At 34.4% G+C, this 22,036-nt stretch overlaps 1 protein-coding gene across 1 annotated transcript in view; it reads right to left on the bottom strand.

Annotated features, from left to right (window-relative positions):
- The window catches only part of LOC123528556 (neuroglian-like), a 132,678-nt gene extending 116,376 nt beyond the window's left edge, over positions 1–16,302 (bottom strand). The window contains exon 1 of the mRNA XM_053521637.1: positions 15,641–16,302. The gene's annotated coding sequence lies outside the window, so the exon portion shown is untranslated. The remainder of the gene's footprint in view (positions 1–15,640) is intronic.
- Between the last annotated feature and the right edge of the window lie 5,734 nt (positions 16,303–22,036).

Genomic DNA, 22,036 nt, shown 5'->3' with positions numbered 1-22,036 from the left:
AAATCATGTTACACCCTTAGAGACCTGGTGTTTTTTCACAAATCAGAAATCATATAAACTTAGTGAAATTTCTAATCTGTAATCCTGTTACACTTTTAGAGAATTTGTGTCATTTCAAAAATCTGAAATAATGTTTCACCCTTAGAGACATGATGTTATTTCTAAGTCAGTGAAATAATGTTACACCCATATATATATGTGCAATTTCTAATCTCTAATTGGGTTACACCTTTAGAGCCTTTGTGTCATTTCTAGATCTGATATCAGTCTACACCCTCAAAATTTCTAGATCTGATATCAGTCTACACCCTCAAAATTTCCAGATTTGATATCAGTCTACACCCTCAGATAACTAGATCTGATATCAGCCTACAACCTCAGATACCTATCTAAAATTATGTAACACGGTAATTCCCAGAACTTGTATCATGTTAAATCCTTAGGAAACTTGATGTAATTTCATGTTACACAATAACCCATTTGATCATTTTACTGCATCACTTTTAATAACAGAATGGTCTTTTTTATTTCCTGTCATAGACCTCAAAACACATTATCTATAACAGAATCTGGACACAGTCTACTAAATAACATAAATCATCCTGGCAAATCCTGATTAAAGTTGACACTTCCACATCAGATATAATGAAGATTCAAGAAAATAGGAGATAAGTTTAATAGATGGACAATGTTTCACACTATGAGGCCCCTGGTATGTGGAGAATTCTACAAACAACAGCATAATCTATCACTCACAGAAGCCATGCCTGTCATACTGTATTAGAACAATTATGTTAGAATATTGCAGTCTTAATGCATCTGGGAAACATAGCAGTAGCTGCACTAAAAGCAGCAGAAAAAGTGAAAAAAGAAAATGGAACAGTGCAAAGAACAGAAAAGTATCAGAAATGTAACTCCTGCATGGTGTGTATGAAGTGTTACATGTTTAAACAAGAGGGTCATGAAGGCCCTGTATTGCTCACCTGACCTATTGACCTAAAGATTATCAAGTTAACATTCTGACCAAGTTTCATTAAGATATGGTCATAAATGTGGTCTCTAAAGTGTTAACTAGCTTTTCCTTTGATTTGACCTGGTGACCTAGTTTTTGACCCCACATGACCGAGATTTGAACCTGACCTAAACATCATCAAGATTAACATTCTGACTAAGTTTCATGAAGATACAGTCATAAATGTGGCCTCTAGAGTGTTAACAAGCTTTTCCTTTGATTTGACCTAGTGACCTAGTTTTTGATCCCACATGACCCAGATTTGAACTTGACCTATAGATCATCAAGATCAACATTTTGGCCAAGTTTCATTAAGATACAGTCATAAATGTGGCCTTTAGAATGTAAACAAGCTTTTCCTTTGATTTGACCTAGTGTCCTAGTTTTTGACCCCACCTGACCCAGATTTGAACTTGATCTATAGATTATCAAGATCAACATTCTGACAAAGTTTAATTCAGATATGGTCATAAATGTGGCCTTTAGAGTGTAAACTAGCTTTTCCTTTGATTTGACCTGGTGACCTAGTTTTTGACCCAAGATGATCCAATATCAAACTCGTCCAAGATTTTATTCAGGGTCACATTCTGAACAAGTTTCATTAAGATTGGGCCAAAATTGTGACCTCTAGAGTGTTAACGAGCTTTTCCTTTGATTTGACCTGGTGACCTACTTTTTGACCCCAGATGACCCAATAGCAAATTCGTCCAAGATTTTGTTGAGAGTAGCATTCTGAACAAGTTTCATTAAGATTGGGCCAAAATTGTGACCTCTAGAGTGTTAACAGACTTTTCCTTTGATTTGACCTGGTGACCTAGTTTTTGATCCTAGATGATCCAATATCAAACTCGTCCAAGATTTTATTGAGGGTAACATACTGACCAAGTTTCATTAAGATTGGGCCAAAACTGTGACCTCTAGAGTGTTAACTGTCAAATTGTTGACGACAGACGACTGACAACGGACGACTGATGGACGGACGACAGACACAAGGTGATCACAAAAGCTCACCTTTGAGCAATTTGTGCTCAGGTGAACTAAAAAGAAGTGTAACAGCTAGTAGCAGTGTGACGTGTAGCAAGAGTAACAGTACTGAGCATAGATACTTGTAAGAGGAGAACACTTACATGCCTTGTGTAAGATGTGTAAGAGAAGCAGAGTAAGTATAAAAAGTGTAATATTTGCATGAAATGTATAAGAAGTGTAATACTTGCATGACATGTAAGTGGAACAGTTGTATGAAATGTGTAAGATGTGTAACAGAAGCACAGTAAGTGTAATAAGTGAAATGGTTGCATGACATATCAAAGAGGTGTAACAGAAGCTTGACATAGTTATTAGAACTGCAACAGTAGTACAGTATGTACACAAACTGTAACACTTGCACAGAAATGTGTAGGAAGTGTAACAGTATCAAGGTATGTATAAGAAGTGCAACTTCTTCTTTCTTCTTGTCGTTCATGAGAAGTGCAACTGTAGCAGAAGATGTTTAAGAAGTGTAACAGTCCATGACATTAAAAGTATTATTGTAATAGTAGCATGGTATTTATAATAAGTGTAACAGTAGCAGGGTTACGTGTAAGACATTTAACAGTAGCAGGGTCATGTGCAATAATTTAACAGTAGCAGGATTATGTGTAAGAAGTGTAACAACTACAGAGTATTAAGTCATAAGTGTATCAGTATACACAGTGTTACATTTGAACAAGTGGGGTAACAGTTTTAATGGATGTAAAGTACCCATATGAAATTTACATGAGGAGAGTATAAAGTGTAATTGCTGAATACATGATGTAAGAAACATGACCAAAACAGAAAATTTGTAGAAAATATCATTCATAACATCAGTGACAAGATATATGGATGAAAGGCCATGACCGCAGAATAATTCTAGTAGCAAATGAACAGACTGGTTTATAAAATATTGGATTTAATCTAAGTAAGTTGCACTATGATTCAAACTATTGATCTGGTGGTATAGATGATTTATTTAGATAATGCAGGAGGCTAAGTATGTACATAGTTATATAAATATAACAGAACATTTTGAAACAAAGAGCCTGATAACACAGACCCAATACTGACGTATTTCAGTTTCAGAATTACTTTGCACCCTAAATGTGACGTTGCTATCTCTCTTGCCACTAAAACAGTAGATGCGTGTTAATTACTTACTGCAACTGGTAATACGTTATCTGTGTTTTGGAAAAAATAAGAGAGGCGAATGCCATGCAAAATTGCAATAACCGACCAAGTCAGTATGAGAAGTGTCTGACTTGGGCGTAATATATCATGACTAAACTTTAGCAGACTTGTTGATTACAGAAGCTATAGCTCATTCACCAGTCAAACATATCAAGACAAATTGCAACATATGTTTTTCTTCCTGCCTACACATCTACATTGTTAAAGACTGTATTTTTTTCTCTCCTAAAGATATGTGACGTTTTGGTATTTGCAGCTGAAATAGTTGAACTTAGATTTAAAAAGTGTTAAATTTGGTAAATTTCTAAGTTTCTAAGCTACTTGAAGCAGACAATGCAGGTTTTCCATATTGGCCATGTCCAAAACAAGAGGGTTTTTATGCAGTTGTTTCATGAACCCTCGTCCTGCCTGGAATGTTTAATGGTCAGTTACTTAAAAATTAGGGCTGATTAGGACTGGCACACGGCTATGTTGACAGCATTTCAGGGATCATGGAGTTCTATTATGGCTACACTACGTGTTATATTGTCATGAAAGATGGGTGCATTTTACTCAAAATTGGAATTCATAACTGTATATTGTGAAGTAACATGAGAATGTTTGTTGTTCCAATAGCATACAATTTCTCATGCTTCTGAAGACCTCAGAAGTACTGGAACACTTAAGGAATTCCAAGCTTCATACGTTAAGTGGAAATTCTCTTCTTATATGTGAATAATGCAATTATAATCTACGTGTTCATTTCCAACAAAAATATATTTGCTTTGTGTTAAACTTGATATTAATTATTTGAGTATGACAATCTTTAAATTATGTTAACAACGCCGCATTTCTTATTCAGTTTGTACAAAACTTTTATTTATGTACCATTCTTATTTGTTTTGTATTGTAACTTTGTGTAATGCTCTGTTGTTTATATGTATATATGTTGAGGCCCACATGGAAGATTGGGAAACCAAATGTGTAGCCTCATTAAATAAAGTCTTTACTTACTTACTGGAAAGTATTTTAAGATTGGGTGTGATTAATCTGATCTGAAATAGAATTAAGCTGTCTTTAGATGTCAACACCCACAAAAGTACATTGACTCAAAGCTTAAAATATTATCACTCCTTGTAATTAATATGGACAAAAAACAAGAGCTGTCTCCGTAGGATGACACATGCCCCCGATGGCACTTTGAATGAATAGTTATGGCCGATGTTAGAGTTTAGGACCTTTGACCTACGGACCTGGGTCTTGCGCGCGACACATCGTCTTACTGAGTCACACATTCATGCATAGTTATTTTAAAATCCATGCATGAATGACAAAGATATGGACCGGACATGCCCATCAATGCACTATCATGAAAAATGATCTTTAACGTCTAAGTGTGACCTTGACCTTTGAGCTACGGACCTGGGTCTTGCGTGTGACACGTCATCTTATTGTGGTACATATTCATGCCAAGTTATTTGAAAATCCATCCATCGATGACAAAGATATGGACCAGACACGCCCATCAAGCACTATCCTTTAACGTCTAAGTGTGACCTTGACCTTTGAGCTACGGACCTGGGTCTTGCGCACTGCACGTCATCTTACTGTGGTACACATTCATGCCAAGTTATTTGAAAATCCATCCATCGATGACAAAGATATGGGCCGGACACGCCCATCAATGCACTATCCTTTAACGTCTAAGTGTGACCTTGACCTTTGAGCTACTGACCTGGGTCTTGCGCACTGCATGTCGTCTTACTGTGTCACACATTCATGCCAAGTTATTTGAAAATCCATCCATCGATGACAAAGATATGGACCGGACACGCCCATCAATGCACTATCCTTTAACGTCTAAGTGTGACCTTGACCTTTGAGCTACGGACCTGGGTCTTGCGCACTGCATGTCGTCTTACTGTGGTACACATTCATGCCAAGTTATTTGAAAATCCATCCATCGATGACAAAGATATGGACCGGACACGAAAATTGCGGACAGACCGACAGACCGACAGACTGACAGACAGACAGACGGTTCAAAAACTATATGCCTCCCTTCGGGGGCATAAAAATCCAAATTTTACTGAGAAATACATATTGCTGGGAATGTTTCTCACATTAAAATAAATGTTTTATTCATTTGTGATTTGCAATAAAATTTATCTTCTGACATGTCTAAACAGGAAAGGTTGTTTATATATATGTCTTTTTTATATGTATGTCGTTTTTTATCAGAGAAGTATCACAGAATCTCAAGATAAAAATCAAAAACGCCATATATTCCACCAGATTAAAAAATGGCATAATCTTGAAATATTACTTTGGTATCATTTTAGTGTCATTTTATTTCCATTTATTTTGCTTTTAAGTTTCCCCTATGTTCTTTTTCTAACATTCAGCTGTTGGGATTTTTTCCACAGAGAACTTCTGTGAAAGCATTAATTACATGTTTACATTTTGTGTCAAGGTTATTTCCTTTCATCTTAATTGAAAAATGCACTGTCTTCAAGCGAAATATTGTGTTCTACATAAAACAAGTTCAAAATGTGTCTAAAAACTAAAAAAATGTCAGACATTTATATATATATATATATAGCTACGAGTGTATAATTAATAAGTAATGTGTTTCATTCATAAATAATATCTCATGTAAAATAATATCACCAATTATCATGAGTTAGGTATTTCAGTTTCAATGGGCAGGTAAAGTTTGTGGTTAATGGGCCAAAATGGTTTTGTTTCACTGGGCACATCACAGAATTTATGGAATTTAAATATCAAAACATGAATGCCCATGGGCAGAATGCTGAGCCTGCCAGCTGTCAAGTGTGACCATGACCTTAGACCTAGGGACCTGGTTCTTGCGCATGACACTCCATCTCATAATGGTGAACATTCATGCCAAGTTACATCAAAATCCCACCATGCCTGAAGAAGAAATGCTCCGGACAAACCAGTTTGACCTTTGACCTCCAACTGTGATCTTGACCTTTGAGATAGGAATATGGGGTTTGGGCATGACACGCCTTTTCACTGAGGTAAACATAACTGTTTTTCTTTTTTTGGTCAAGTCAACACGTTATTTTAATGATTAACATGTATTGGCATTGCCTGGAATTATGGTCGGAAGTAGTTCCCATGTCAATAATAATGTTTCACAATAAAAATAATTAGATAATTTTTATGTGATCAATTTTTTCAACTTAATTAACACTGCTGGTGTTTTTTTTATCTGATGGTAGTTTCAACAATCGGCATTTTGTTTATGTGGCAGGGTCCACTTTCGTTTTGTGTCACGGGCACACTTCTGTACTCTCCCATGATATTTCTAAAAATTGTATTTTCCAAGTTTTTTTTCTTTTTTTCTCACTGGAATCAATGTATTTTTATGGAATTTACAAATTTACTACTATCCCAGGCTCTCATACCTATCACGGGTAATGTTACTCACACACTTTGAAATTACAATACTTTGCAAGCTCAAATGGTGACATTTGTTCTTCTCAACTGAAAACTAAATTTTTTCATAAATATTCAAAAACTGATTGTCCACAATCTTTCAAAGATATGTATATTTGTTAATGAAAAAAAAAAAAAAACCAGCAAAGTTTTTCTGCAGCACTTTGATCCTTGGCAAAACACTTGGCAAGATATATAAAAAAAATTTATTTAGTAACATTTGCACGCATAGATTATTTCATTATTTTCCAAACAGACTGCAATCTCAGAAAAACTATAAAAATGATAGACTGTAAGGTATCTCAATATTTAATCTTCAGAGTTCTAAAATTTCATTCGCATATTTCCCTGTTTACATTTGATATAATATCTTTTGGCTTTAATTGTTCAAGAAATCTGGAAAGTCTCCCATATAAAATATCTGTATAACAGGGTTTATAAAGTAATAATATTTTCATGTTAGTTCTGTCAATATTTAGAAAACGGTGTGAATATGATACTGTCATTGACACGCCACAGTGACAATACCTTCGGGTATAAATTGTCGCGGGTAATTGACATCAAGTCCATTGCATCATGGTTAATTGCTTATTAACCATTAAAATCGCCTCAATGTAAGTTTCAGATTTCGCTAGAGCAATATTATTTGTAAGGATCAGATTGGAATCGATAAATCTTGCAAACTTAACCGATTACCAAACGTCATAACAAATCATAACTTAATTGTTTTGCTAAAATGCTGCGAAAAAAATCAGGAACGAAACAGACAGTTGAGACACTGAGTCGACCGTTCAATACAAATTTGATTTCAATCAGTCATGAAAAAAAATCATTTTACACTTACCGAGAAAATTAACTGATGGAGACTTGTCTAGTTTTGATCCTGTGAGACATACAAGCATTAAAACAATGAATCAGCACATAAACTGAAAGTTTTTGGTGAAGCAGTAAAACTAGATGACATCATTTTAAACTTTCTGATAGCTATGGACATTTATATCAATTCCGAAAACTCTTTCAGAACCGTTTTATGTAAGTAAAAGCTAAATATTGCTCTAACTATAGTCTCTTGCCTTTTTTTCACTATGCTTTGGCCTCATGACCTTTATCAAAACGACAAAAATTCAACATTTTTGGTATTCAAAGAATGGTAGAATATTACCAGTGTTTTTATTATTTTGATAAGGGCCAACAGAGGCTGAAAGGTTGATGAAGTGTAAATTGGAATGAACTTCATCTTCAACATCGTGATACATTTATACTGCATTGTTGCTGGACATACCCAGCTCAGGAATAGTTCTGTACAAAAATTGTGAACACCGTACTGTACATCGCCTCGAATATATGACCATAAATACAAAAACCTGCCTTGAAAGGTCACCACTTTCCCTTTCATTCACCAACAAACAGAACAATTTTAAATCTACCTGTTATGATAGACCACCTGTGATTACATTTAAGACCATTATATTTCATTTCACAACGGTAACCAATACTGATGCATTCTCATACATAACAGCTGTATTAAGTCCAGGGAAAAAATTGTACTAAGCTTTCTAATGACGGACCAGAAGATGTAAAAAATACTGCCATCAATACAGCTTTAACATTAAGCACCCAAAATGACCAGAAATCAGTCGAACATAAAAAAATATGGAGAGAGTGATCACAATCGAAAAATACCATTAGACTGAAATAATCCTCAATATTGAAGATCAGTTTACATTTCCATTGTACTTCCACACGGCATTATGGGTGACACTGAGTCAATGAGTCATTATGTGTCGTGTCTTATTGCTTCGTGTGTCAGCCTCTCTAGTATGCTGTGATCATCAAGTTTCTATATATCTGCGAACAAAATCACTATATTTAACCTTTACTTGGTGGCAGTTTTTTCTTCCCTTTTTTGTAAAGATTTGAAGAGACATTCTTTAAAATGCTAAAAACTTTTCCTAAAGCTATCACGGCATGTTGCATGCTTGATGTATTAAATTTGCGTTTTTAAGCTACTGGCAAAGTACACCTGATAATGGTGCTGGCAATACAAGATACATCCAACACTGATGTTGAAAACACAGGATACATCCAACATTGGTGCTGACAATACAAGATACATCCAACACTGATGTTGATAACACAGGATATATCCAACAACTGTGTTCATCAACACAAGAATGACAAGATACATCCAACACTGATGTTGACAACGCAGGATTTATCCAAAATCAGTGCAATACAAGATACATCCAACACTGATATTGATAACACAGGATATATCCAACAATTGTGTTCATCAACACAAGATACATCCAACACTGATGTTGACAACGCAGGATTTATCCAAAATCGGTGCAATACAAGATACATCCAACACTGATATTGATAACACAGGATACATCCAACAATTGTGTTCATCAACACAAGATACATCCAACACTGATGTTGACAATACAGGATACATCCAACAATTGTGTTCATCAACACAAGAATGACAAGATACATCCAACACTGATGTTGACAACACAGGATTTATCCAAAATCGGTGCAATACAAGATACATCCAACACTGATATTGATAACACAGGATACATCCAACAATTGAGTTCATCAACACAAGATACATCCAACAGTGATGTTGACAATACAGGATACATCCAACAATTGTGTTCATCAACACAAGAATGACAAGATACATCCAACACTGATGTTGACAATGCAGGATTTATCCAAAATCGGTGCAATACAAGATACATCCAACACTGATATTGATAACACAGGATACATCCAACAATTGTGTTCATCAACACAAGATACATCCAACATTGATGTTGACAACACAGGATTCATCCAAAATCAATGCAATACAAGATACATCCAACACTGATGTTGGTAACACAGGGTACATCCAACAATTGTGTTCATCAACACAAGATACATCCAACACTGATGTTGATAACGCAGGATTCATCCAAAATCGATGCAATACAAGATACATCCAACACTGATGTTGATAATGCAGGATTCATCCAAAATTGATGCAATACAAGATACATCCAACACTGATGTTGATAACGCAGGGTTCATCCAAAATCGATGCAATACAAGATACATCCAACACTGATGTTGGTAACACAGGGTACATCCAACAATTGTGTTCATCAACACAAGATACATCCAAAACTGATGCTGACAACATAAGATAGTCCAAAACTGATGTTGACAACAGAGAATATATCCAGTACTGGTGTTGACAAGAAAGGATATACCCAACACTAGGGCTGACAACAAAGGTTACTTCAAACACGCAGATGCTGTCAACACAGTCTATCTTAGAACACTGCATACTTCAACAATGTTTATTTCACTATTTGCAGGAAGGAGGTTGGGGAAAATTGTGCCATAGGGCAAAAATTACATTAAAAATAAAGTAAAAATGTAACATTTCAGAAGAAAATTGTTCAATTATGATTAAATTCACTGCTCAAAATGTTCAGATTTCTTACATGTAGTGATGGCTGAAATACTATATTTTTTTTCTCTATTTTTTAAGGGAATATTGTAATAACAAATATCAGAAATAAGGAAAACATCTTTAGAGGTTTATGGAGTAAATTTATTTGGTTAAAACAACTGTTTAAACATGGAGTCTTATCACACAATTGACTTCCAGACTCTGAAAAACAGGCAAAAGGACACTAAATTTTGAGCCAAGAGCAGTGCCAGTGAAACAGCCTGCCAGACACCATTCAAGGGGAATTTTCCAACTGACTTACCTTCCAGCTAGACAGAAACAAACTACATATTGAAGAAAGAATGTCCAGTTCTGAGTCACATTATCTTCTCTTTTTGCTTCATTAAGAAACAATTCTTGACAATCAGAATCGTAAAAAACCAAACCAATATTGCCAAAGACGGTAGAGGGGCAGAAATTTACATTTTGATTAAGGCTGAATAGCAACTGCGAGGACATCGGCCATATTCTAAAGGCAATATATGGTGGAAAATGTGCGAACGTATGATTTTTATGGAAATAATATCTTAAGGAAAATCGTTACATCTGATTTAATTGCTGCCGTTCTATAGAAAACTGTCTGAAGACATGATGGGAAAGGACAAATTAAATTTATGGAGACAATTCTTAATATAAAAGTAAATAATGCAGGCTTATGATTAACAAGAATAGTCGGGTTTAAATCTGTCAAAAGTGCAAAAGTCTGTGGGTGTTTGTGACTAAACTTGATGGCAAACTGTAATTTTTGTGCTTGGAAATAATATATCTTTATGAGTGATGTAAATTAAAATAAAAGTAAATATCTTTAGTAATAAAGGAGTGCAATATGAATTATAGTGAACTTCAATTAAAACTGACTAACTTAGTTTACTTTTTCATGATTTGAAAATTAAACTGTTCATTCTTTTACAACTAACATTCTATTTTGTCAAATTGCTATTTTTAATGCAGTCCTTTATTTATAGCAATGGCTTGTGTGTGGAAAACAATCCTAAATGTAAACTCAGAACATATTCAAGAAATATTTGCACAAAAATTACCCACAAAGCCCCAAATTTTTATAGATCCTTTAATTAATAGAATACTCATTTTTATTTCCTAACTATACCAAACTAGCTAAGTGCAGCATTTTCTATAATTAAGTCAGGATCTCTAATAAATACAGCATAGTAACAGAATTTACACACATCAAAGGATAAGCGCAATTTATCAGCGTGTAATCTCCAATATGGATGACAATCATCGGAAATAATTAAAAACTTTGTCCACAGATTGTTTGGTAGCTTGTTGTGACCATCTGTCCACTTAGCGACTGACCGGTCCCGTGACCTGACCATTGATCCTTTACAAACACAGGAAAAAAACTTCTAGATGCATCACCCAAGCAAGTAATAAGAAGCAATTAGTAAAATTTCTTTCTTAATTAGACATCATTTCCTCCCCTCTTGCTTTCCACCCCCCCCCCCCCAAAAAAAGATCAAGATTTATAATTCTATTTTGATGAGCATCCGAGGGGGTGGCAAACTTAGGTATATCATTCATAAAATACTTGCTATCTTTATTTCTAAAGTTATGTAAGTCGGTCTCCCTAAAACTGAAAGTGTGTCTCAAAAAAAATTAGAAGTCTACCTCCCCAAAATAAGAAGTCTATCTCCATAAAATGGGTGTCTGTTTCCCTAAAATGGGGAGTCTGTCTCCCTATTGATAGTCTGTCTCCAGCTTTATTAATCAGATAGAATTTACAAACTTCAGCAAATATTATCAAATGATTACTTGAAACAAAAGAAAACAACTCAAATATAAAATAATGCATCAAGTCACTTCTTTTGAGTATTATTGATATTAAATCTTAAGCTTGACTGAAATATTGATCCCTCTGAATAAATTCATAACAATCATGTAAATCAGTCAATTCCTTTAAGTCAATTTGGTATATGTATTATGATATATTCTTACAATATGCCTCCAGATATTTCCATTCTCTTTAATTTACAATCGCAACCTCGCTTCAAATATTCCCACATAAAAAGTCTTTTAGCACATTCACAAAGCACGAATATTGATCTGCACTAAATCATGGGTAATTAAGAATTACGCATTTTCAAAATGACACATGGATTGTTCAAAGACAGTGCAGACTGCCAGTTTTATAGCTACAATTTTCAGAGATTTTTTATTTTTTGCCAAAACTAGAATACTGTTGCTGTCAAAATCTAGTCATAATTCAGTCTCCAGATGTCATAATATCGGAGTTATAAAATTCAATCTGAAAATGGAGCAACATTTTTAAATGCTAATCGGAGTTTCCGTCTCGCGTAAAAGCATTTTAATTGTGAAAGCTACAAATCTTAAATGCTCATCCAACTGTTCGTTTTGGGTAAAAGCATTTTAATTACAAAAGCGTCAATTACTATTTTAGTTCTCAAAGCTCAAGGAATGTGTTCCGCCTGAATTCGGTGTTCAATAGCTTTCATGGAAATAAAATACTGTAAAAGCAGAAAAAGTTTCGCGAGGGTTTAATTTTCGCTATTTTTTCGAGGTCCCTCACTTTGCGAACATTAACCCTCGTGTAAATATGTGCCGTGCTATGAGAAAACCAACATAGTGGCTTTGCGACCAGCATGGATCCAGACCAGCCTGCGCATCCGCGCAGTCTGGTCAGGATCCATGCTGTTCGCTAACAGTTTCTCCCATTCCAATAGGCTTTAAAAGCGAACAGCATGGAGCCTGACCAGACTGCGCGGATGCGCAGGCTGGTCTGGATCCATGCTGGTCGCAAACCCACTATGTTGGTTTTCTCATGGCGCGGCTCATATAATGAAAATCAAGCAAATCTCGTCATTACACAAACCTTCCTTAACCATTGGCTATGTTTAATATTTCTGTAATAACTAAAGGATAGTTTTATACTTTTAAGAAGATCAGAACAAACAACTTAACTGTTAAATTTAGGACGATATAATAACTGTGTTTAATTAACAAGCACTGACATCTCTGCCTCACCCGGCATGTCTAAAGTCATGTGTTCCCTGTGAAGGCTGACTAAACACGGTATGTCTAAAGTCATGTGTTCCCTGTGAAGGCTGACTAAACACGGTATGTCTAAAGTCATGTGTTTCCTGTGAAGGCTGACTAAACACGATATGTCTAAAGTCATGTGTTCCCTGTGAAGGCTGAGTAAACACGGTATGTCTAAAGTCATATGTTCCCTGTGAAGAATGACTAAACACGGTATGTCTAAAGTCATGTGTTCCCTGTGAAGGCTGAGTAAACATGGTATGTCTAAAGTCATGTGTTCCCTGTGAAGGCTGACTAAACATGGTATGTCTAAAGTCATGATTGTGTTCCCTGTGAAGGCTGAGTAAACACAGTATGTCTAAAGTCATGTGTTTCCTGTGAAGGCTGACTAAACATGGTATGTCTAAAGTCATGTGTTCTCCATAAAGGCAGACTGAACACAATATGTCTGAAGCAGTGTTTTCTCCATAAAGGCTGACTGAATACAACATGTCTGAAGTAGTGTGTTCTCCATGAAGGCTGAATAAACACAACATGTCTGAAGCAGTGTTTTCTCCATAAAGGCTGACTGATTACAAAATGTCTGAAGTACATGTAGTGTGTTCTCCATGAAGGCTGACTGTACAACATGTCTGAAGTAGTGTGTTCTCCTTAAAGGCTGACTGAATACAAAATGTCTGAAGTAGTGTGTTCTCTATAAGAGCTGACTGAACTTGATATATCTTTAGTCATTAAAGTTCTTCACTATGAATTCATGTGGAGAAGTTGTCAGTTTCATGTGGAGAACAGATTTATACTGGAAAGGAATCTAGGAATACTGGTTGACTCAGTGACTACTGTAAATCTATACAACTCGAATACTGTTGAAAATTACCATTAAATTTAATGGTAATTTTCCACAGTAGTAATACCACAAAACTAACTAAGTGACAAGACATTGCTGCATAACTAGACAGCTCTCTGAAGGGTCTGGCATTGGACAGTCAATTCTATTCACATTTAACTACTTATTATAAGGTCTACAAAACTGAAAGGTTCATTAATAATGTCACTTTCAGGACTAAAAGCATGCCTAATAAATTCATTTACAGTTCAGTAAACATCAATGAAAGTTTGATTGGATCATTGGTCAAAACCATTTGAAATTCACCAGCTTCCAATAAAGTTCTATAGGACCAGCCATAGATTCCATAGATTGCCTTATGAAGGCAATAAATATATCAGGTAACATGTCAACTCTTCCCTTGTATACTCTACCATAATAATTTGTTTAAAGTACTTATTAATGATTTATTTCTAATGTCCATTACAGCTTTGAGTGAAGAGAGCAGATTAATCATTAAAGGTTAAGGGCATGTTTTAAGGTTTTAGGAGATCCTTAACAAAATGTTTATTTCATCTGTTATTTGTTGAATGCATTTAAAATGTGTGTGTGTGTTCGGGTTTAACGTCTTTTTCAACAATTTTTCAGTCATATAAACGATGGTGTCTACTTGTAGCAGTGAACACAATGCCCAACTTTATAGTGCTGCTTCACTGGAATATCACCCTGTAGACATGTGGCATGATACCCCACCCAGTCACATTATACTGACACCGGGCTGACCAATCCTAGCACTATCCTCTTAATGCTGAGCACCAAGCAAGGAAGCTACTTGTACCATTTTTTATGTCTTTGGTATGACATGGCCAGGGATCAAACCAATGACTCCTGCACTCGAAGCAGGCGTGCGCTCTACCACTAGGCTACCAAGGCGTTTTTAATATTAATTTGTAAAGCAACAATTCCAATTATGGGTTCCCTGTAAGAACTTTATCCCTACAAATTACTGACAACTTCCCTACATGAAACATAAAGTGTGATTAAAAATTATTACTTTCCATTTGGATATTATATAGATAGGCATCTTGGCAAAGAGATATTTTGCTGACAAGATTTCCTAGTTAAAATGTTCTTAATATTGTACAAAAAAACCATTTAATTTCTATGGCATATAATTATATTAGTACAATTCTGTGGTTTCAGCCTAAACAGTGGTTTTGTGGAGTCATGACTTTGTAGGTTTTAGATTTAAAAAAAAAAAAAATACATGAGGATTTTATTTGGTTCTAAGGTTTTTATGTGGATTTGCATATTCACAAAATCCACAAAAAGAATTCCACCAGAAATATTTTAAAATCATTTCGCAGTTGCTAAAAACTGAAAGCTGGAATAACTTTACTTATATAACATCCACTAACTCCAATATTAGACTTGTAATAGTCTTCATTTACTGGTTAGATTTCTCCGACTAGAAAAGCCCTTCTGAATATTATCGTTTTTTTAGATAGATATATAGCATAACCTCACATAAAAGAAAATATGCTACGCCAGTATTAATTTCTTTCAGCAATTCTCTGATCTACAATGAAAATATTCTAAAAAAGATTTATGATACAATGAGTACTACCTTTCCAGTGTAATGTCCAATTTAAAGTCCTTTGAGCACAATTATCTTCACTATGCTATATAATAATTTCCAGATAATGTCCTCAGGAGTGTACTGGAATGAATACTGGAAAATGAATTCCACTAAATCACATTCTAACACTATTTTCACTTTTCAGTGTAATTCCATTAGAATCCAGGGGAAAGTGATTAGTATATACTATATGGTTAATCAATACTGGGCCAGGTATTCTCCACGATAAAACTGCTTGTTTTTATTTTTCATCCGATAAATCAATCGAATAAAACTGATTCATTTCAATCAAACATTACCATAAATTTACCTTTATGGCTATATTCTCTCACTTTCTGTGTAATACTGATAACACTGTTCTTCGGTTTAATTGAAATTATTTTGTCCTCAAACAAACCTGAAACCACAGGTCCTCAGGTGTGAAGTTTGAAAATTCCCTCCTGCAAATTCTCTTTGAAGTCTATTCTTCTGAAAACTATGCACATATCACTTTAAGACTTATTTCATATCGCAATTATTCACTTCAGTGCACTGCACATTCCCTAGATCATACAAATGAACTTCAATTGTCCATAAAAATCCTCTCTTGTCATATTGGTATCCAGTATTTTTTTACGGCACCCGTGTGTCGCTGGATCGCATTGTTTTCTCTCTGGTTGAACTTCTGTTGTGTATCAATACTGCAATTCACAAAAGAATCAATTAGAAAAACAGTGTTTTATCATTCAAATATGGACTTTTTTGTAATTCAATACCAAACTTTGTGGAAAAAAAAAAATATGTCAACAATTATCTTGTTTTCTTTTGTTAATGCATGTTCAATACAATGTGAATATCTTTTTAATCTTCACTTAGCTGGTATGTATTAACATACTAGTACTGCTGGCGGCAGTTTCTTTAGACTAGTAAGAAACATAACGATAAGCTCATAATGCATTCATCAGTTCCAGTCGGGCTACTTACGCACTCCTAAAACTATCAGTTAAGACGCCCAGCGGAAAAAATCAATGTGAATCTTCCCTTGTAAGGCATCGGACCATCAAACCCTATAATTTAGCCTGAACCTGGAGATGAAATTGCGGCTAGTATGGAGTAAATAATGCAACGCTCATTAAACATGTATGCCCAGACGTCTTTGACGAGGTATTCTAGATTAAGCGATTTTTCTACAAAATTCAATGAATGCTTTAAAAATATGCAAAACCTGTAAAATATGGCTACCAGCCAGATTATTTATCAAAGTCTTGCTGCTGATATGGCTCTATAATTTGGACAAAGAAAATTGGTAAAAAAGAACTTGTTACACTATCATTATCATATATCTTGTAGACAAGTAATGTTCAAACCAATGTTATTACCATGTTAATGTGTAACAATGGGTACTTTGTAAGATATTGTTATTGAGTAAGTATCAATTAGTAAAAATGGTATATTAAAAATGCTCTCATTCTTATCTGTCTTTTTTTTTCTTGAAAATTTCATTTGTCTGTAAATGATTCAATGAGTGTTCTAGGCAGTTTCTAATTTTAAACACATTTAACTGAAGTCTTCTAATTTTAAACACACTAAACTGAAGTCTCTAAAATAGGTAGAAATCTTTTTCTGCTGCGTTAGTCACAAAGTAAATATCTGAAGTAACATTTTTGGAATTTTGCCACAACATTTAAATGTGCAAATATTTCAAGGTCAAAAGTATATTTCCGAGACATTATTTCATTAAAATTCATGTTATACTTTTTAATGTTTTTTTGGGGGGTTAAGAGTCACTAAATCCAATTCAGGTCATATGGAAAGGTTTCAAGCTTAAAACCACGGGTGCCCCTCTGATGGTTCATGCAATAACGGGCACCCAAGTAGAGTTAATGACCTTCTGTATGTCCGCTGGATAGCTTCCTCACATGAAGAATTCTAAACTCCAAGCAACTGGTTTGGAAACCACAACTGTGAGGGGGAAAAACATTCGATACGGCACCACCTTAACTATTCGGCCATAGAGGCCACTTTCATGTTTTGAGTTTGGTTATGGGTTTCCATTTCCTTTGAATTCACTTTAATTTAACCTTGATAGACAAAGCACAAAATTCTAAATTTAGGAGCAGAGGTAAAAGTCATGACATGAAACTTATGACGGAGCTGCAATTTGAAGATACAATCTTGTCTACTATACTGAATCATTAAAGTGAATCATTTTGCATGGTATCCTAGCACGATCAATATAAATTTAGTCACTGATTTTAGTCTTTTGAACATTTGCAAACCAATTAAATACTTAAATATTTAACCACTCAGACATTTTGTCTCATTTTAGCTATTCTTCACAACTGCACATCAGAATTCAATTTGTTTCTAAAAAAAAATTTTTCAGGATTTATTTCCGAGAAACAAATCCTCAGATATGTTCCTCTTTGAAATCTGACCACTCATTTATTTCAACATTTGAGTAAATAAGTGTAGTTTATACTTATTATACACTATTTTCTACTGTTGTCACTTTTTTGATAATATATACCACAAATATATTTTTGTATCTATTAATCCTTTAATTAAAAGTATTCATTAATCATTTAATTAAAAATATTCATTAATCATTTAATTAAATTTTTTCTATGACAATTAATTTATAAAAAAAAGCACATACATTTTTTTCACGATACTAACTCTATTATCCAGTTAGCAAATAAAATCACTGCAGTCTACAGCACTGTCTTATTCCAAAAGAAGTCAAATTGTGAGAGCAAATAAAATAGCTACTGGCATGAAAACTCTAACAATAAATGGAGATCACTTTTACAATGAGAAAATAATAGGGGTCTTTTTTATTACTGTAGCACTAAAAAAAGGCTTCCTGGCCTTAGGGTCACAGACTGTCTATCGGACAATAAAGGGCTGGTCATCTGTCAATCAAAAAAAAGCAGTAGCATTATCTGAAATAATCTTATAATGTTACAACTGGCCAGCCATAAAAATTGTCCTGCCAGCTACAAGCATTAAATTGAAGACAAATCCCATATTTAATTCTATTTTTATCACATCAGTATTTGCCTTTGTCCAAAACATTCAACAAAAAATTACATGAATTTTTAGTTGGCAATATTAGTAAAAAAAAAAAAAAAAAAAAAAAAAATAGACATTAGGCAGTTATCCTAAAAAATCTTGAGGTGTGTTTAGATATGGTGCAAGACACAGAAAACACTCTTATTTCAATGGTATTTCTATAAAGCACCCATAAAAAGAAGTTACTATAAAGTTTCATACTGAAGACCGATTGTTAGTTAAGTTTTAGTGTAGGGCTCAGGATCAAGCTCACCACCCTTGGTTTAATAGTCTGACTTTTTGACACTTAAAAAGACTACATGAGCTGCACCATGAGAAAAGCAACATAGTGCATTTGTGACCATGCAGCATGGATCCAGACCAGCCTGCGCATCAGGCACAGTCTGGTCAGGATCCATACTGTTTGCTTTCAAAGCCTATTGCAATTAGAGAAACTGTTAGCGACCAGCATGGATCATGGATCCTGACCAGACTGCGCGGCTCCATGCTGGTCGCAAATGCACTATGTTGGTTTTCTCATGGTACGACTCACATAATTATTCCCTCCTTGCTACCTAGCAAGAAATGTGCACAAAAAATTAGATAATTTTGTTTCAATGCTTTTGTTTTTGTTTGATTTTTTTTTTCAAACTTTGACAGTGCTTCTGCAGCATCATTCAAATCTTTAAGAAATATTTTAACATGGTTCTGATCATTTACCTTAACATTTACAAATGAATGAATTAACTCTTTGCAGCCGTAAATATGTTTTTTTCCCCTTTCAGTTTAACAAAAATTAGAAGACTATAGGTATGTTGTCTTTAAAGTATTCTTCTCCACTTAAACTGGTATATCAATATTTTTAATTGAATATACTGAAAAAAAAAAAAACAACTGAAACTGTAATTATCTTTAAACACTCATTTAAAGGGCGCTTGCACTTGAAATAATTAAAGGAGTCCATAATACTAGTAAAGCCTTCCCTTTACTAATATCTTCCATTCTTTTTATTTCTATTGTCTTCTTTTTGGGTTGAGACCAATTAGTTCGATAACATCCCACACATCTTTTGAAGTATTTTTCTTTGCCGCAAAATCTTTTGATGCCCTTTTTTGGAGATGTCTCCTTTAACAGTCAGCAGGTGTTGGGGATTACAAAGCAGGCGTTTAACTTGTATTGGCATATTTTCCGTTCCATTAACTTTTTTTCACACTAGGTGAATTGCAAAATAAAAGCAAGCACTTTCAATTCTGTAATCCCTACTTTATCTGATCCTAATCTCTTGTTTGCATCAAATCAATTTTACATTCGTTTTTACACCAGACCTGTCTCTTTTTTCGCAACAATCAAGATTTCAAATCGCCTACTTTGTCCTTTTTTTTCTGCCCTGAAGCAATACAAATAATATCAACAAAAATGTCATTTTCATTAATAACAAATTGCTTCTCAATAATGACCAGATATAGGATGGTCATTTTGTCCATTTATGAGCAATGACCGGACATCAAAATGGCATATCTGGTCATTATGACACAATTTTGACACAGCATGTGAAATGATTTAATCATAAAAATTTGGCATATCTTATGCCCTTCTTCCTTGTAGTTAAAGAAAATCTCCGAAATGTTGAACAAAAAGCAATTTTAATTGATAACTTCTTACTTCTTTTCTTAAATCAAAACTAGAGCAAATTTTACACAAGAATTTGTTGTCAAGTTAAAGAAACTCTCCAAAATGTTGAAGAAAAGCAATTTTAATTGATGACTTCTTACTTCTTTTCTCAAATCAAAATTAGAGCAAATTTTAAGGAAGAAGAATTTTTTGTCAGATATATTATATAACTAACATATCTTAATAGGATTATATCTTTATATACTTTTTCATTTAGTTTCTCTTCAATTAACTGTACAGCGAAACCCCTCTACACTAGGACTTCTGAATACCAGAAATTCCACCAAATTAAACAAATTTTGCAGTCCCTAAATTTGGCTTGAGGTTCTTATTTGAAAAATTCTCCTGTAAACCAGAACCCCTCTAGTGAGGACACCAATCAATTTTACCAGACCAAATCTTCTTTACCAACACAATATTACACAAGAACACTGAGCAATTTTAAAGGCAACCAGAATTTTGGTACTTTACCTTAAATTTTATCAGTAATTTCAGAGTTTACTCTGTACTTAAAAACATTATTGGTGTTTTCTCATAAAGTAACCAAGCAAGATCAGGATTTAGAATGAATCAAATTGCTTGGTAATTGTATATTGTTGCATATTGTATAACTATATAATTATGTTATTTATCTCATATTCCACTGAAAAAAAAACCAACCTTTAACCTTTAGCCTGCTGGCGGCAAGTGATTCTGCCTTTGAACTAGCAAACAGCATTTTGACTTCTTTTTATCAATTTAGTAAGATGTTTTGGAAATGGGAAAAGGTAAAAACGAAAATCTTTTTAACATTTTCCAGGGGGAAAATGATAGATATTTTAGTTTAATTTATACTAGCAGTATTTATTTTCATAAAATTGCGAAGAACTCTAAGATGAAGTTTATTTGAATTAACTCTCAAAACTTTGTGTAAATGAAAGTAAAAAGGGAAAAGAAAAAATTACATCCTTCAAATGTCACAGGAGTGTTTTATATTGATGAAAACGGTAATGGGAAAGAGTTTAATCAATTCGGAGCAAATACTTGCAGTTAAAGCCCGAATGCATTTAAAAGCTTTTAGTTTTTACATCCATTTTATCCAAGTGAAGGAAAAAGCCATCATGCTTAAGCCAGCCACTTCAATCGTAAAAGATATCCTACTTTCCCATGCAGCAAAGTGGCCAGGGTAGCGACGATGATAGGAAAATGAGGGTGGAATGCGGTTCAACTTTCATCAAACGATTCATTACCCTGACGCAAGTCGCGGAAAATACAGACATTGCAGAAATTGAAGACGGTATAATCAGCGCTATTGACCTTCAATTTTGGGCAAAAAGAGCATTAGTTTGCAGAAAACTTCAACCGTTATTGATTACCGCAGACCCATTAGAGAATCATCATTCTCATAGCACCAAACAACATGTAATATACGCATTCATTTCATGTCAAATGCCCCTTTAAGAAAGTTTCGTTTTCTATCCTGTGTACGCATCTCTGGGAATTAATTACCAGAAAATGGTGAGGATTTTATCTCTCCATCGCTGACACTAATTATTGACTTACAGGCTCAGATCAATAAGCTTCCAACAAATTTCCAATCACTATGTCTTTAAAGACATGCTACCGATCATATCAAGTAACAAGGGATGCAACTCATAATAAAAAGGGCTAGATAAATGGCAAGATGTACAAATTGTGTCC

Source organism: Mercenaria mercenaria, chromosome 13 (genome assembly GCF_021730395.1).
Source record: "Mercenaria mercenaria strain notata chromosome 13, MADL_Memer_1, whole genome shotgun sequence".
NCBI lineage: Eukaryota > Metazoa > Mollusca > Bivalvia > Venerida > Veneridae > Mercenaria > Mercenaria mercenaria.
Note: the sequence above shows the minus strand (reverse complement) of the source record. Positions and strands in the feature narration are given on the sequence as shown.